The following is a 17,222-nucleotide window of genomic DNA, read 5'->3' as shown; positions in this document are numbered from 1 at the left end:
TAATAGAATTTATCATTATCTTTTATCTGGTCTTTTTTTTCTTTTTTTATGCTTAGGACGGATTCCTAAGATGTAAAGATTATTAAAGATTATACTCCGGTTTCTTCTAATACTTCTGTGGTTTTGTTGTTTACATTATAATCTTTGACCACTACAGAATTTATTTTGGTGTGAAGTATAAGATGTTGGTGTAATTACCTTTTTTTTAGCTGCTCTAGCACCATTTTGTGATAATCTATCTTTCCCCAATAGTTTTAAATTCACCTTTATCATATATTAAGTGTTCATGTGTGTATTTTGGGTCTGCTCCTGGGCTTCATATTATTTCCTATTAAGCTGTGACTCTGTTCATGCATACTTATAATACTTTTTTATGGTAATATTTTGTGTTTTATTTTACATATATGACATTGTATACAACATTCTGTAACTTACTTTTTTCATTCAATATTTTGTTTTCACAGATAGCTAGTGGGAACCTGCTGTATAGCACAGGGAGCTCAGCTTAGAGTTCTGTGGTGACCTAGATGGGGGTGACCTAGATGGGGGTGATGGCAGGAGGGAAGTCCAAGAGGGAGGGGACATATGCGTGCATATAGCTGATTCACTTTGTTGTACAGCAGAAATTAACACACAATTGTAAAGCAACTATACCCCAACGAGGAAAAATACGTGGTTTCAAGATCTATTCATGTTGACCCATGTAAACCTAGTTCATTGATTTTTGACTGGTGAACAGTATTCTTCACTGTATAAGCATACTTAAATGTACAATACTGTATGTATCAAATGCATTAGTTGATGCAAATTTGCACAGTTGAGTTTCTGGCTGATAGGGAATCTTTGTAGTGCTTGCCTATACTCAGGGAAGAGACAGCATTTCTAGGTGAGTATAATGAGAAAAAATCGTCAGTTTGTCCTTACCACCATCCATATCTGACATGATAGCAAAGTGTCCAGTCACTTAATGGGGCAAGTTAAATACCTCCTGAGTCTGACATCACAGTAAGTGGCACAGAGGAAACTTGGTCTAGGCTAAGACTCCTAAAGAGGTGACTGAAAGGATCGCCATCTCTCCTTGAGAAAGAACACACAGAGGAATAAAGAAAGAAGCACGCCCACTCTGACTAGAATGAAGATTTAACACAAAATAATTCTTCTCTGAACAGTAATGTCAGGAAATTGCATTCTCATTTCTGAGCTTCTAGAAATGGATCAGGAAGTTTCTACAGTATTTTAAAAGATTTTGAAATTGACCTGGGATGGAAGAAGATAGCAAAGTCTGCTTCTATAGCCATTATCCTCTGCCTCCTTGAACTTGAAGCACCTAAATGCTCATTAGCTAGTGTCTTAACTTGGTGGGAAGGAGAAATCAGAAAGAGAAGAAAGAAGCCTCCTTGTGGGAGAACTGGGTGTCATTATCCAAGATCTTGTCTCAAGTCGATGAAGGCCAGCTGCAGTGTGTCCTCCTGGGACCCAGACACTGGGCCGGATCTGGCCAACTGTCCACATTCTCTGACATCCAAGTTGAACTGCTCTAATGTTTCCAAGGTGAGCTGCCGTTCTTCAGCTTCCAGCAAAAGATGCATCAAAGAAGTGGCTAAATGCTTGCAAGCTGACATACATGCAGTCTGGACCACCTTTCCGGGAAGGTGTGTGAATACAGCTAAGGTGCTATGTAGAAAGGCAGTGAGGTCTACTAGGTAATCACTTGCTTTGCTGCCCAAATCTCCTGTCATCCAGTCATAGCAACCAGCTGTAGAAACTGGTCAATTTCCTGGTTTAAGTTGGTATAAATCTCTTCTTCAGCTGCATGTCTGGCAACCTTACAAGTCACGGTGCCATACAGCTTGGTAGCATGAACTATCCCTGGAAGCACATTAGTGATATTGGTTATAAATTCTTCCAAGTACTTACAGGATTTCTCCAGGTGTGTTGTATTGATAATAATCTGGACAAGCTCAGTAAGTCCAATATTCTGCCTTTTAATGACATTCTGCAGAGAGTTGCTTAGAGTCCTAGTCAGCAACAGGTCTATAGATTTGCGAATCACGTCATCAACTTCAGCTGAGCTCAGATGAACATCTGAAAACTTCAGACAGGTGTAGATAAATTCTTTAATTTGGCTGTACGCTTTTGGCACAAATTCAAAAAATGGAAACTTTTGGAAATGGTTGCTTTTCCAGCTCTGTATCTTGGAATGGGAATTGTCCTACCATCTTTTTATACATCTCAGGACTGTAGTTGTCAGAATCAAGTATGTTTCTGAAAATACTCGACCACTTCTTTGGCAAAGTTTAACTAGTCTCTGATTTCTGGCAGCATGTCAAAAAACTGATTTACAGGAAAACCATACACCTGAAGTGTCAACAAAAAGCATAGTGAGGTTCTTAAAATCTAACATGAGGTTTGGATCAGAGCAGTAAGACGAGTGAGTATGGAGTGCTGCAATGGTTTTTGAAAGTGCGATTTCCCACAGTTCACCAATGTGGGCTCTATTTACTAAGTCTTGCATTGTATGTAAAATGTGATCTTCACAAAAGAAAAAAAAAGCCAACAATTTGATTAAAATATTTCCTGTAGCCATCTAAAGTTTTATGCATGTTAGACAGAGGCTGGAGCACCAAACAAGCCTGTTTTCGCCTCTGTTTTCTGTAGTAGTTCTCAAATGTTTCCCAAGCCCAGGACAGAATATGTGTAGACATTGATAAACAGGAGAGAAATCAACCATATCTTGGGTCCCTTCATCATCTTCCTCATCTTCAACATCCAGAATTCCTGAATCCTGTTCAGACTTGGGGCTAGTGCTTTCTATCTCTGTATCCAAAAATTGTATATGCGTCTTTCTTAGATTTTTCTGTTCTGGGTTGTTTCAAGATATTATCCAGGTTTCTTTTTTGTTGAGCTTGCTTCATGGCAGTCTCTCCAATTTTGTCTGAATGTTGTGAATACTCTCCAGAAAGTCTTTGAGATCAAACATAGACGCATTCTTAAGTTTCTTCTTGAAGCTTGGGGATATTGTCTACCCTCACCTTGCAGAATCGATAGTGGCTTACTTGAGGCAGACAGGTATGTTCTACCTATATTCCAGAGTTTTCAGTTCAGGATAACGCCTTTTAGTTTTCATCTGGTCCCTCAGTTTGCTATACATCTCCAGGACTAGAAGACACAAAATTAATTTATCAACAGTGGCAGAAATATTTCTGTGTTGTAGTTGAAACTGCTTCAGCTCTTCCATTGCTATTACCAGTTCCTTTCCCTCATGTTGTAGTTTTCTATTCATATCCATCACTTGATGTTTGAGTTCCTGGGCTTCTCCTCTCACTTTCAGCAGTTCTACTATAGAGTCCACAAAGCCCTAATAAATGAAAGTTGCACAATTTCTCAGTCATGATTGCAGATGTGAGTTTCAAGCTTCTCCATGAATGGTCCATGTTCTTGACCATCATCAACAGACCTGAGTGTGGGCTGGATGCGGGCCATGCGGGTGCTCTGGATCTCTCTCTCTCTCTTTTTTTTTTTGGCTTCACAGTGGTTTAACATGAACAGAGTTGAATATGACATTGTCTGACAGAAGAATGAACATTTTGCTGAATAAAAGCCCCGAGTCAGGATATATACGCAGCAAAAATGGGGCCTCAAGGCTCTCAGCACTTGTACACAATGAAAGAAGGAATCTTTAAAAACAAATAGTCAATAACAGATACAGATGAAAAAGGCAGCAACACCACCAACAATGGAAAGGTGGGAAAGGGAGCAGAGCTTCTCTCTAGGGGCTGCTTAGGCCCTGAAGCCAGAGAGCTGGTTTGTCTCAGGGAACGTCAACATTTAGATGGACATAAACCCCATATTAAAATTCAATCCTTAATCTCTCTGTTCAGGGTCTTGTCAGAATCAGTAATCCTTTTCCCCAAGACTATATAAAGAAGTCCAATCCTTCCATGATAGGAAGTCTAATAAGCAAAGAGCCCCCACTTTTGACCTGACACCAGAGTTAACCTGCTCCCATCCCACAACTTGGGATAGACTTCGGGCCCCAGCAATCCAATGACCACCTCCCAGAGAGAAGCCCAGGAAAGCTGCCAGCCTCAAGAAGCTGCTTCAGACTCTAAGATTTAGCAAATCTATACCCAGCTGCTAACCCTAGCTCAGCATCTGGGGAGAACGCTGGGCTTCCATGGGAAACAAGTACTGCTGCTAAGTCGCTTCAGTTGTGTCCAACTCTGTGCGACCCCATAGATGGCAGCCCACCAGGCTCCACCGTCCCTGGGATTCTCCAGGCAAGAACACTGGAGTGGGTTGCCATTTCCTTCTCCAATGCATGAGAGTGAAAAGTGAAAGTGAAGTCACTCAGTCGTGCCCGACTCCCAGCCATCCCATGGACTGCAGCCCACCAGGCTCCTCCATCCATGGGATTTTCCAGGCAAGACTACTGGAGTGGGGTGCCATTGCCTTCTCCCGGAAAGAAGTACAGGCAGTCCAATAACCCTGTGACCAAGCTGGGGAGGGCAGCGACACATCTTGCCCCTAAGCCTCATTCAACAGCTCAAAGTGCTTAGGAGAAGTCAGACTGTGGTTTGTTCATGTGTTTCTACCTTGTGGCAGCACTAAATAGTATGGGGGAGGGGAGGGAGAATGGAAGGAAGAGAGTAGTGATGTTCTTCCCTACCACTGGGAGGTACCTAGAAAATGATCCACTCCCACACTTCAAGGAGTTAATCTGGCAGTAGTGAGTTTCCCCCTCAAGGTGGCCCTCAAGCCACCAAACCTGCAGAGCTAACCCGTAAAAGTAGCAAGGGCTTGGGGAGTGAGAGCTGCTGGCGCAGCCCATACTGACTCACCTGCTGGTGAGCAAGAAACAGGCAGCCAGAGTGGAGAGCCACAAAGGAGGGGCTAGGCAACAGGATCTCCCTGACTTTCCTGTGGCTTTCTTCTGATTCTGAAGCTGCCATGATGATGGGCTCAAAACACCCACACACCTTGCTCCATACAACAGACTGCTTGCTGCTGCTGTGTCGCTTCAGTCTTGTCCAACTCTGTGTGACCCCATGGACTGCAGCCTATCAGGCTTCTCCATCCATGGGATTCTCCAGGCAAGAACACTGGAGTGGGTTGCCATTTCCTTCTCCAATGCATGAAAGTGGAAAGTGAAAGTGAAGTCACTCAGTCGTGTCCGACTCTTCGTGACCCCATGGACTGAAGCCTACCAGGCTCCTCCATCCATGGGATTTTCCAGGCAACAGTACTGGAGTGGGGTGCCATCGCCTTCTCCCAACAGACTGCTTAGACTCTAGAATTACTGCCATGAAAAGCAACAAGGGAGAAAGTATAGCAAAAGAATTGGCCTAGAGAAAATGAGAGCTTCAGAGGTATCTTCTACCTTTCCCAAAAGAAAAAGGTCATGCAGGTAGGAAAGGCAGGGTCTTTCCCTGCTCAGCATTCCTGGTTAAACCTGAGTAAGAAAACACTCCTGGACTTGCAGTATCAGTATGTATCCAAGTGCCCACCAGCACAAGACCCCCCACCCCCAGGTTAGCCTTCTGGTATGGGTAAATGCCCAAGAAATTGCCTTCCAGTCCAGTAACCCCATCCACTCCCCAACCCCAAGCAGAGGGCATCTGCCTGTGGTTTCCCACGTCCCCTCAGAGAAGAGGATCCTAGTAGAGTGCCCACGGTATAGTCAGGTACCAAGGGACACAACACCAGACAGTCTATTAGACCAGGGGATGGGCAGACGACTTCGGATCAGAGAGAGAGAGAGGCTTCGTGCAAAAACCAATGTCAGTTCAGCAGGAAAGCAGAGGGCAAGTGGTGAGAGGGGCTCCTACTGGCGCACCTTCCCGGGGATGTAGTTCCTGTCAGTTGCCTCCTCCTGCAGGAACATGTGTAGGCAGCATTCTGAGCCAGTGGGTGCCCAGCAGTTTTGTTAATAAACTATTGCAGGCCCTGCCTCCTTTCTTCAATAGAGGTCTCCTCAAAGATCCCTTCGTCTCCTCGGATAGGGTGCTGCCGCTTCAAGGCTTTCCCAGGGAGTGGTGGTACTACAATCTTGCTATCTCGCTGCAGCTCATTTTTTAGCCACTCAAAGTCACTGTAGCGTCGTCGTACACGGGACTGCTTCAGTTTGAAGGAATGCTTCAGTTCGTCCGCATGCGAACCTCACAGGCGGTGAGGCGCGCGGCCCAGGCCCACCGTCTGTGGACTAAACATGGAGGTCTCCAGGAAGTTACTCGGAGGCCCGTAAGCGTCAGGCAGGTCCTCCTGCGGCTTCGAGTAAAGGCCCGGAGCGTTAGCTGCTGCCGTGTCTGACATCTTTCCGAAGGAGAGAACGGGAAAGGGGAAGGGGGCGGGGGACAGAGGCCGAAGGCAGGAGCCTGCTCTGGAACTCCTGAAGAACCCGTTTGAGCTCCGCCACCTTACTCCGCTCCACAGACTGGGGGAGCCCCACACCGCGTCCCCTCCTGCTGCGCTCGGCTTTCACTCCCTCAGTCTCCTCTCTCCCGCCAGGCTCCAGAGGCTCCTCAGCCTCCGGCCACCTGCAGGACGACTTTCATGCGGTTTTAATTATTGTCACCTTATAATATGCTTTAATATCTAAACAGGCTAGTCATCCTTTTCACTCTTTAAGAATTTTCTTTTCCTATACTATCAAATTTCATATGAATATGAAATACTAATTAACATATTGTTATTAAAATATGTACATATTACTTCAAAAATCCTTTTGTTACTTTTATTAGGACTGCCTTACAGTATGGCTTAGTTTACAAAGATTTGATATCTTTCTTTGCACTATTGCTGGTTTACAATGGTTGCTGGTGCTGCTGCTGCTAAGTCGCTTCAGTCGTGTCCGACTCTGTGCGACCCCATAGACGGCAGCCCACCAGGCTCAGGCTCCTCCGTCCATGGGATTTTCCAGGCAAGAGTACTGGAGTGGGGTGCCACTTAGTTTCTTACATATATATAGACAATATATATGTATTCAGATACATATATATATATATTCCTTTTCAGATTCTTTTCCATTGAGAGTTTCCGGTTAATAGGTACACACTACTACTATATATAAGATGGATAAGCAACAAGGACTACTGTATAGCAGGGGATATTATATTTAATATCTTAATAATAACTTACTATCTTAATGATAACCTATGAGATAGTATATTTAATATCTTAATATATTATATAATTGTAATTATATGATAAACATAATTACTATAATACTAATTAATTATAGTATAATTATAATATAGTACATATAGTATAAATAGTATATATAGTATATTAGTATATATACATATATACTGTATATAATATGTAAGAATTACATAATTACTATATAATAATTATAATTAAAATATATTATTAAATAATATAATGACATAAATGAATTATAGCAAATATAAATGAAAATAATTATATTTACTATAATTCATTTATATGTCATATAATTTAATAATACATTTTTAATTATAATTATATAGTAATTATGTAATTCTTACATAATTATATATGGTATATATACTTATAAACTACTATTTATACTATATATACTATATTATAGCATAATTATACTATAAGCAACAGTTAGAACTGGACATGGAACAACAGACTGGTTCCAAATAGGAAAAGGAGTACGTCAAGGCTGTATACTGTCACCCTGCTTATTTAATTTATATGCAGAGTACATCATGAGAAATGCTGGGCTGGAAGAAGCACAAGCTGGAATCAAGATTGCTGGGAGCAATATCAATAACCTCAGATATGCAGATGACACCACCCTTATAAAGTGGAGAGTCAAAAAGTTGGCTTAAAGCTCAACATTCAGAAAACAAAGATCATGGCATCCAGTCCCATCACTTCATGGGAAATAGATGGGGAAACAGTGGAAACAGTGTCAGACTTTATTTTGGGGGGCTCCAAAATCACTGCAGATGGTGACTGCAGCCATGAAGTTAAAAGACGTTTACTCCTGGGAAGGAAAGTTATGACCAACCTAGATAGCATATTCAAAAGCAGAGACATTACTTTGCCAACAAAGGTCCGTCTAGTCAAGGCTATGGTTTTTCCAGTGGTCATGTATGGATGTGAGAGTTGGACTGTGAAGAAAAGCTGAGCGCCGAAGAATTGATGCTTTTGAAGTGTGGTGTTGGAGAAGACTCTTGAGTGTCCCTTGGACTGCAAGGAGATCCAACCAGTCCATTCTGAAGGAGATCAGCCCTGGGTGTTCTTTAGAAGGACCGATGCTAAAGCTGAAACTCCAGTACTTTGGCCACCTCATGTGAAGAGTTGACTCGTTGGAAAAGACTCTGATGGTGGGAGGGATTGGGGGCAGGAGGAGAAGGGGACGACAGAGGATGAGATGGCTGGATGGCATCACCAACTCGATGGACATGAGTTTGAGTGAACCCGGGGAGTTGGTGATGGACAGGGAGTCCTGTCGTACTGTGATTCATGGGGTCTCAAAGAGTCGGACATGACTGAGTGACTAAATTGAACTGAGCTGATATATAATTAATAATTTTTAATAATTGCATGTAATTATATATAACAATTATCTAGTGCTTATATAATATATTGAGATATTAAATATATTATCTTATAGGTTATTACAAGATATTAAATATAATTTCCCATGCTATACAGTAGTCCTTGTGGCGTATCTATTTTATATATAGCAGTGTATACCTATTAACCCCAAACCCTCAATTTGTGCCTCCATTCCCCCTCCTTTGGCAACCATAAGTTTGTTTTCTTTGTGCATCTGTTTCTATTTTATAAATAAGTTTATTTGTATCATTTTTTTAGATTCCACATACAAGTGATATCACATGATACCTGTCTTTCTCTAATTTATTTCACTTAGTATGATAAAAAGATATGGTATCTTGATGATAAAGGTCTCTGATGTGTGTCTTCCTGTCTAGCACTATCTTATGCCAAAGAGCAACATGGGTACCATTCTGGGAGCTTTTAACAAAAAATGTCAAGCTTTTGAATGCATTATGTGCCAAGGATTTAAAGTGGGCCTTGTATAAGTGCACCAAAAATTTCTATTTTAGGACTTGGACAGACATCTTGATACTTTATGCTATGGTTATGTCTGTAAAATTAATAGTAAGGATTTTAAATTTAAATACATATAAAGAACCTTAAAAATTCATATTCTAGTAATGTTTGAAAACAAGAATATAATTAGAGATATGAAGATATGTATAAGAATGCTTAGTATAATATTTTTCATAACAACAAAAATTGGAAATAATATAAATGCATACCAGTGGAGGCTTGATTAAATAATGGTAATCTTTATCTTAAAATACCTTTCAGTGAGTCAAAATTTACTTTTCATAAATATTTATTACCATAAATATTTTAGTTACAATTTTAAATGTAAAAGCAAAAGTTTAATTAGTATGTTTCTAATTTGTTTTTAAAAGTTGAATGTGTATATATTATGTAGTTTTTGAAAAAATACAAGAAGTCAGTAAACCAAAATGTTAGCATTAGCCATTTACAGAGTTGGATCGTGCTTAATTTTATTTTTGCTTTGTGTTTTGTTGTATTTCCCCCTTTTCTATAAGAAGCAGGATTATTTTATAATAATTAATTCTTAATGAAATCCTTAACAATGAGCTTTCATAACAAGGTTGTGGTGAACAGCAGGCATAGGAGGTGTATCAGTAGTTGAAAAATATTTTCTGAAATCAGAACAGCGTAAATGCTGAGTGATCCTCCACTTTATTTATGTCATATTTGCCTTTCTGAAGGGCACTGCAAGTTTGCAAAGTCCTGGAATCATGGTTCCATTATTGAATAGCTGATATATAAAAACATAGCTTCAAAAATGGTGACTCGTAGGAAAAAACATGAAACACAATAGTAAGATTGGATGTGCAAAATTAGAAAAAAAATGAATTACTGGATAATTTTATTGTTTGCCAGTGGCTTGACTGCAAACATTTTGTAAAACATAACAACAGTGATAGAGAAATCAACCATTGTTATAGTTTTACTGTCCAAAAAAAATGGTCTTAACCATCTATAAATTAGCAAAAAGAAAGAGGCTAATTACATGATTGTGATATGGATCAAGAGCAGATGAGGGTGCCAGTGTGTCTGCTCTGTTTTTACGGCCTCGAAAACACCTGCTTCCCATTGCGTGTTTATATGCTCTCAGGATGAATGTTGTCAACTATCTGTTGCTGCTCCTGGGCTGTGTTTACTGTGTCGTTCCCTCAGACACAAGGGAACGACTGAAAACTTACTTGAACTCAATCTTAAGAAGTGACGATTTCTCTTTTGTTAGGTTCTATTTGAAATATTTATGGAAATGCATTTTCCTTTTATCCCCAAATTCTTTTATTGCTGAGTTTTAAAATGTTTTTTTTTTGAGTTTTATAAGAAATTAAATTTATAAGACACATGGATTTTTTCTGGAGACTTCAATAACTACTGTGGGCTGAAATTTTGTTGACACATGAGTGTAACTTTCAGTCAATGAAAGAGCATCAGGGTTTAAAATGAAAGAAGATTTACAATGGCAACCCTTTGTGTGCGGGGGTGGGGGGACAGATGGGGAGAGTAAAATTTTTCCTTAAAAATGTGTGGTTTTTTATCCACTGCTGACCCTTGACCTTCCAACATGAGATATTTATAATCAAATGTTTTTCTAGGAAATGGTGATTTTTTTCAGGTTGAGAAATAGGACTCAGAGTTCTCAGACTGTTGCAGTATAGAATTAGTTCTACCCTCACCTACAGCTTCATTCAAAATCTGTTATTGAACATATACTATATGCAAAAGCCTGAAGATGTAAAGATAAATAAGACATAGTTGATGCTCCCAAGAAGGGTTAAGATGAGTAAAAGGCACAAACCAGGTAAGAATATAGTCGTAGTATAAACTCCACTTACCTGGTATTGTGAAAGATGAAAGAGGAGCACTTGGACTCTGACCCTATATAGAAATTTAATCCAGTGGATGGTATCCTCAGTGGAATGGAGTAATAATGCTAATAATGATTGACGGCGAAGACAACAGTGATAACAGGGCCAGACATCGTGCTCAATACTTTATACATATTAATACATTACCTGTTTAGGCTTTGCCATAGTTCAGTGAAGTGGGTGGTACAGTAATTTCTTTTTACAAATGATGAAACGAGAGGCACAGCTAAGATGCAAACCTAGGTCCATTTTATTCCGAGTCCAAACCCTTAAAAAGTTCGTGCTTTGAAGTTCCACACACTAAATCTTCTTGCTGAATACCTACTGGTAAGTTACTTCACCTCTTTAAGCTTTGATTTCCTGCTTTGTAAAATGGTGATAATTAATAACACCCGAGAACGCTGTCTGCCTCCTACCTGATGGCTACCTCTCCTTCCTTCTTCCATGCCAGTAGAGCTCACCTCCAATTACTAAAGCTGAACATTCCAGATACTCATGTTCTCAGCTGCCCTTATAGCCAGGGCCTGGATGCATGACCAAATCCTGGCCCAGGGAACCTGAGAGGGAAATCAAGGGGAGGAACAGTTCATCTCTAATAAGAATTAATGCTAGGAATCTACTTTCACTTCCTGCGGTGAAGCCCGATACTACTGTAGCCAACCTGCAATCCTAAAGAGCCGCCATGGACACGCTGAGGAGAGCTCCCAGAAGGCGGTGAGCAGAGGAGTCCGTGTTAACATCATGGAGCAATATGGACAGTACATTTTCTTCCTTATTTAAACCACTTTTAATTGGATATTCTGTGACTCAAAGGTATTCCAAATTTATTGAGTTTTAGATGAGCTAAAGAGTGTACAAAGCACTTAGTATAATACTTGCATACGTAAGTGCTCAAGAATAGAGGGTCTTATCATCTGCTTGGTCAAAGCTATCTAAGTATGGTTTTTGTTTTGTAGCTTTTGATCGTTAGTAAGATACAGAGTTTTCTTTTCTCTTTTTAAATAACCATTTCTAAATTGACCAAGTCTAGACTTATAAATAATATGTAAACCAAATCACTGATACTCTTTGACTCCTCAAGGGATTAAGCATAGTGCAAAGTAACGGCTGGGGGCTTCGGAGGTGGTGCAGTGGTAAAGAATCCGCCTGCCAATACAGGAGACTCAGGAGACTTGTGTTCCATCCCTGGGTTGGGAAGTCACTCTGGAGTAGGAAATGGCAACCCCTTCTAGTGTTCTTGCCTGAAAATCCCATGGACAGAGTAACCTGCTGGGCTATAGTCCGTGGGGTCACAAAGAATCGGACACAACTGAGCACACAGGCAGAAATTAACAACTGAGTTGGCCCAGACCATTGAGCTCTCAGATATGCTGCCGAATCAATCATTAAATCCAGATCCATTCCAGAACGTGTATGGAAGGATTATAGGCATCCTCATGCATGCATGCTAAGTCACTTCAGTCACGTCTGACTGTGTGTGACGCTATGCACTGTAGCCTGCCAGGCTCCCCTATCCATGGGGATTCTCCAGACAAGAATACTGGAGTGGGCTGCCATGACCTCCTCCAGGGGATCTTCCCAACCCAGGGATCGAACCTGAGTCTTTAATGTCTCCTGCATTGGCAAGTGTGTTCTTTACCACTAGTGCCACCTGGGAAGCCCAGGCTACTCATAAAGAGGCTTTTCTGTTTTTAAGTTAAAATCATACACCTGACCATCAAGAACGCACCTGGAACTCCGCTTTCCACCAGGTGAGCACTGTAGAAGTCAGCAGTCTGCAACCTGGAAGAGGGCCCTCACCTGAACTCGACCATGTTGGCACAGAGGTCTCAGACTTCCGGCCTCCAAAATGGTGAGAAATACATTCCTGTCTGTGCTTTGTGAACAAAAATAAGGATGCACCTATAGTTAGGCAAGGTGGGATTATTACTCGGTGCAGAGAGGGGAACACACATCATGGGGAAGGATGGAGCACCTCAGTGAATGGATGTTAGGATAGTACTACAGGACTGGGACTTGGGTTGGGTAATTTGGAGACTCTAAGGAGATGGGGGTTTGTTCCAGATCACATGATGTAAGAAAGAAAGACCAATTCTATGACTGGGCATCAACCAATCTTATCTATAGAAAAGGGAGATTAGACTGAGGATAGAGTTGTCACTGACTAATAAGTAGCAATCAGTCATCTTGGCCAAGCAAGGAGATGTTTGGCATTTTCAGGTAATACAGTGCCTTTATTTCTGCTTGTGCTTAGACAAAATTATGTAGGGACCTTATTTGGTCTCATTTTATTATGATCTTGGCATAACCTTGCCTGAGGTTGATGTTCTGTGAGAGAGATTGACATCTAATAGTATGACATGGCCTCACTGTGAGTGTAATGCAAACTTTTGGATGTCAGGGACTGTCATTTTTGTTTTTATTTCAATGCAAAATGCAGTGATATTAGATGCACGTGTGCTTCTCTCTATGTAATGCTGTATTTTGAAATCCAGAATTAAAATCAGTATGGGGATGGTGTGTGTGTGTGCTCAATTGTGTCCGACTCTTTGCAGCCCCATGGACTGTAGCCCGCCAGGCTCCTCTGCCTATGAAATTTTCCAGGCAAGAATACTGGAGTGGGTTACCATTTCCTTCTCCAGGGGATCTTCCTGACCCAGGGATCAAACCCACGTCTCTTGCGTCTCCTGCACTGGAGAATTCTTTACCACTGAGCCACCTGGGAAGCTTCTACCTGGGATGGTACTTTACTGTAAAGGGAACAAGAGCAAAATCCTGTTGTTTCTATTAATGGTCCATGTTGGAAAGATTCTATAATTCTTTTTGGCTGATGTAAGGAAGTTAGAGTAGGAGTACCCCAACAATAGCAGGAAATTACTTCCCCAGAAAGGGTGTAGTCTCCAGCTAGCCACATCTTCCTTCATCGCTGGACAAAAGATAAAGGAGGAATATTCTACTTTATGTTTTATTCATTCACAGTTATTTTTTGACAATCAAATCCAAGCTATCATTCTAAGTTGTTGGGTTTTTTTCAATCTGGTGTTTATTTTTAAAAAGATCTTCAACTGTCCTTGGTGTCTCCCTTTCTGTTCTTGTTCATATATTTAACAAGTGATTACAAAAGACCATGATAATGAGAATAACTTAAGCATTGCTCGGGAAATGGTATTATAAGTTAAGATGAGCTACAGTTGATGTGTTTCAGTTCTAGAAAAATTTTCATAACATGTGGCCAGTTGCAAACTGAAAATAAACCATGAAGACTTAGGGGTAGGAATAATGACAAAAGCTTCTGGATTACAAGTTGGAAAATGCATTTGCACAGGGAATCGTCAAGGAGACACTTAATGAAAGCATGTTAGTAACTGTCATTTCTTAAAGAAACAAAAATAAATAGTGCTTGGATGATAAAGGGAATAGATGTTCAGTTACTGCCCCGAAATAAGCACAAAACTCTGTCTCACTCCCTCTCACTCCTAATATATGATTTTTAACTCAAGATTTTCTTACTTCATCTATGTTTCAAAAACAATTTTCTTCATTCAGAAGAACTATTGAAACACTTATATTTTATTTTATTTTTTATTTTTTTTTGAAACACTTATATTTTGAAATCTTTTTCATGTGAGATATCCCATCCTCAAGGGTGAGGATTACCCAAAGTCGTTCTCATTCCTTTTTTTCCATTTTTTGTGCCTGGCTATATTAAGTTACTGATTGTTTTTCCATTCTCTTCTGTTACATATTTAACTTAGATTTATTCCCGCAATAATAATTTATAATCTATTACAAACTTGTCTTGAATTAATAGGTATATATGCAGCTCAACAATAATCTGCTTTATGATATATCCAAGTTGCAAAGCAAAATGAACAGCATTTGACTGTTGCTGCCTTTCCACATGTCCTGACAGAGAGGATCTAGTGTGAGAATAGAGGAAGCTGGTTCGTGAGGAAAGAGGAAGCTAGGCTATGGGCTTGGTTCTGTGCTTGTTAGTGGAAGGTAAGGGTGAGGGCACTACTGCTGGTTCTCACACTTTATTGTGCATCGAAATGACCAGAGGCTGTGTTAAAACATCAGATGCTGAGCCTTACCTCCAAGAGTTTCTGCTTCCTTAGGTCTCAGGGTTGGAGAATTTGTAATTGCGATGAATTCCCAGGTGATGCTGTTACTACTAATTCAGGGACCACATTTTATATTTAAAATTTATTTTATCAACGTATAGTTGATTTGCAATATTGTATTAGTTTCTCTTGCACAGCAAAGAAATTCAGATATACATATATTCATTCCTTTTCAAATTCTTGTCCCACAGAAGTCATTACAGAATACTGAATATAGTTCCCTATGCTATATAGTAGGACCTTATTGTTTAATCCATCCTATATATAATAGTTTGTATCTGCTAATCCCAAATTCCCTTATCCTTTGGTAACCCCAAATTTATTCAATATGTCTGTGAGTCTTTTTCTGTTTCATAGATAAGTTAATTTGTGTCATACTTTGAATTCCACATGTAAGTGATATCATATAGTACTTGTCCTTGTCTTTCTGACTTCACTTAGTACAGTTATCTCTAGGTCCATCCATGTTGCTGCAAATGGCATTATTTCATTCTTTTTTTATGACTGAGTAGTATTCCATTGTATATATACGTGTGTGTGTGTGTGTGTGTGTGTGTATACCACATCTTCTTTATTCATCTGTTGATAGTTGTTTGTTTCCATGGCTTGGTTATTGTAAATAGTGCTTCTATGAACACGGGGTGCATGTATGTTTTTAAATTGCAGTTTTGTCTCGATATATGCCCAGGAGTGGGACTGCTGGATCATATGGCAATTCTATTTTTAGTTTTTTGAGGAGCCTCCATACTGTTTTCCATGGTGGCTGCACCAATTTACTTTCCCACCAACAGTGCAGGAGGGAAGAACCACATTTTAAAAACCTTTACCCTTGTTGATAAATGTCTGTTGATCCCCCAGCTATGTGGGTTACAGGTTCCTCCTTTCCCGTATAACTTCTTACCATGCTGAGATAAGTTGGGGTGGCCTAATCTCATGTCTTCTCTGCTAGCTTGTTATCTGGACCTCTGGTCTACAGCCTGAAGCTTAGTGTCTTCTTAGGCTGGGTCCTAGTTTTTCAGGCTCTTTGCTCATGTCCCTGAGCCTTCATTTCTCTCATAGCTTAGACTGGACATTGAATCACCGAAACATCTTCTCTTGGCCTTAACTTCTAGCCTGTCTCCCATACCCATGTGACTTACAGTGCCTGTCAACCCTTCTGTCTGCATCAATCATTCTTGGCCTGCCATGTAAATGGCAACCCAGTCCAGTATTCTTGCCTGGAAAATTCCATGGACAGGGAAGCTTGGCTGGCTACAGTCCATGGGTGGCAAAGAGTCAGACACAGCTGAGCATGTGCGCACATGTTCTGTTATCATCTAAGTCTCTTGTGAAACTTACCACCTACAGAATTCTGATTTCATTCAGTTCCATTACTATGATAAATATAATAAATTAGAGTTCTTGGGAACTCAAAGGACACAGAAACATGTGATCTGATTGAGTTTGAAAGAAGCAATATGTGGTTGTTAGTTATCATCAGAGCTAATAAGACAATGAGAAATTCAGTTCAGTTCAGTTCAGTCACTCAGTCGTAGCCTACTCTTTGCGACCCCATGAACCACAGCACACCAGGCCTCCCTGTCCATCACTAACTCCCGGAGTTCACCCAAACCCATGTCCATTGAGTCAATGATGCCATCCAACCGTCTCATCCTCTGTTGTCCCCTTCTCCTCCTGCCTTCAGTCTTTCCCAGCATCAGGGTCTTTTCTAATGAGTCAGCTCTTCACATCAGGTGGCCAAAGTATTGGAGCTTCAGCTTCAGCATCAGTCCTTCCAATGAATATTCAGGACTGATTTCCTTTAGGATGGACTGGTTGGATCTCCTTGCAATCCAAGGGACTCTCAAGAGTCTTCTCCAACTGCTCTGTGATAAATGACCATAAACTTGGTATCTTCAAGTAACACCCATTTATTAGCTCACAGTTTTGTCTGTCAGAAGTCTAGAAAGCAGAGCTGGTCCACTCCTGGGATCCACACAGAGGTGAAATCAAAATGTCGACCGGCGGCATGCTCTTATGGAGGCCTGAACAAGGAAGAACTTGCTTCCAAGCTCATTTGTGTTATTAGCAGAAGGCAGTTCCTTCTGGTTATAGGACAGAGGTCGGACAGAGGTCTTCCTTTTCTTGCTGTCAGCCAGGTACCACT

General features: G+C 40.6%; 2 pseudogenes; both read right to left on the bottom strand.

The window, feature by feature from the left end:
• Positions 1-601: 601 nt before the first annotated feature.
• On the bottom strand, positions 602-3,519 carry LOC113899222 (annotated as a pseudogene).
• Positions 3,520-5,750: 2,231 nt separating this feature from the next.
• On the bottom strand, positions 5,751-6,312 carry LOC113899223 (annotated as a pseudogene).
• Between the last annotated feature and the right edge of the window lie 10,910 nt (positions 6,313-17,222).

This window comes from Bos indicus x Bos taurus, chromosome 10 (assembly GCF_003369695.1).
Source record: "Bos indicus x Bos taurus breed Angus x Brahman F1 hybrid chromosome 10, Bos_hybrid_MaternalHap_v2.0, whole genome shotgun sequence".
In the NCBI taxonomy this organism is placed as follows: domain Eukaryota; kingdom Metazoa; phylum Chordata; class Mammalia; order Artiodactyla; family Bovidae; genus Bos; species Bos indicus x Bos taurus.
This window is presented reverse-complemented; position numbering and strand designations above follow the sequence as displayed.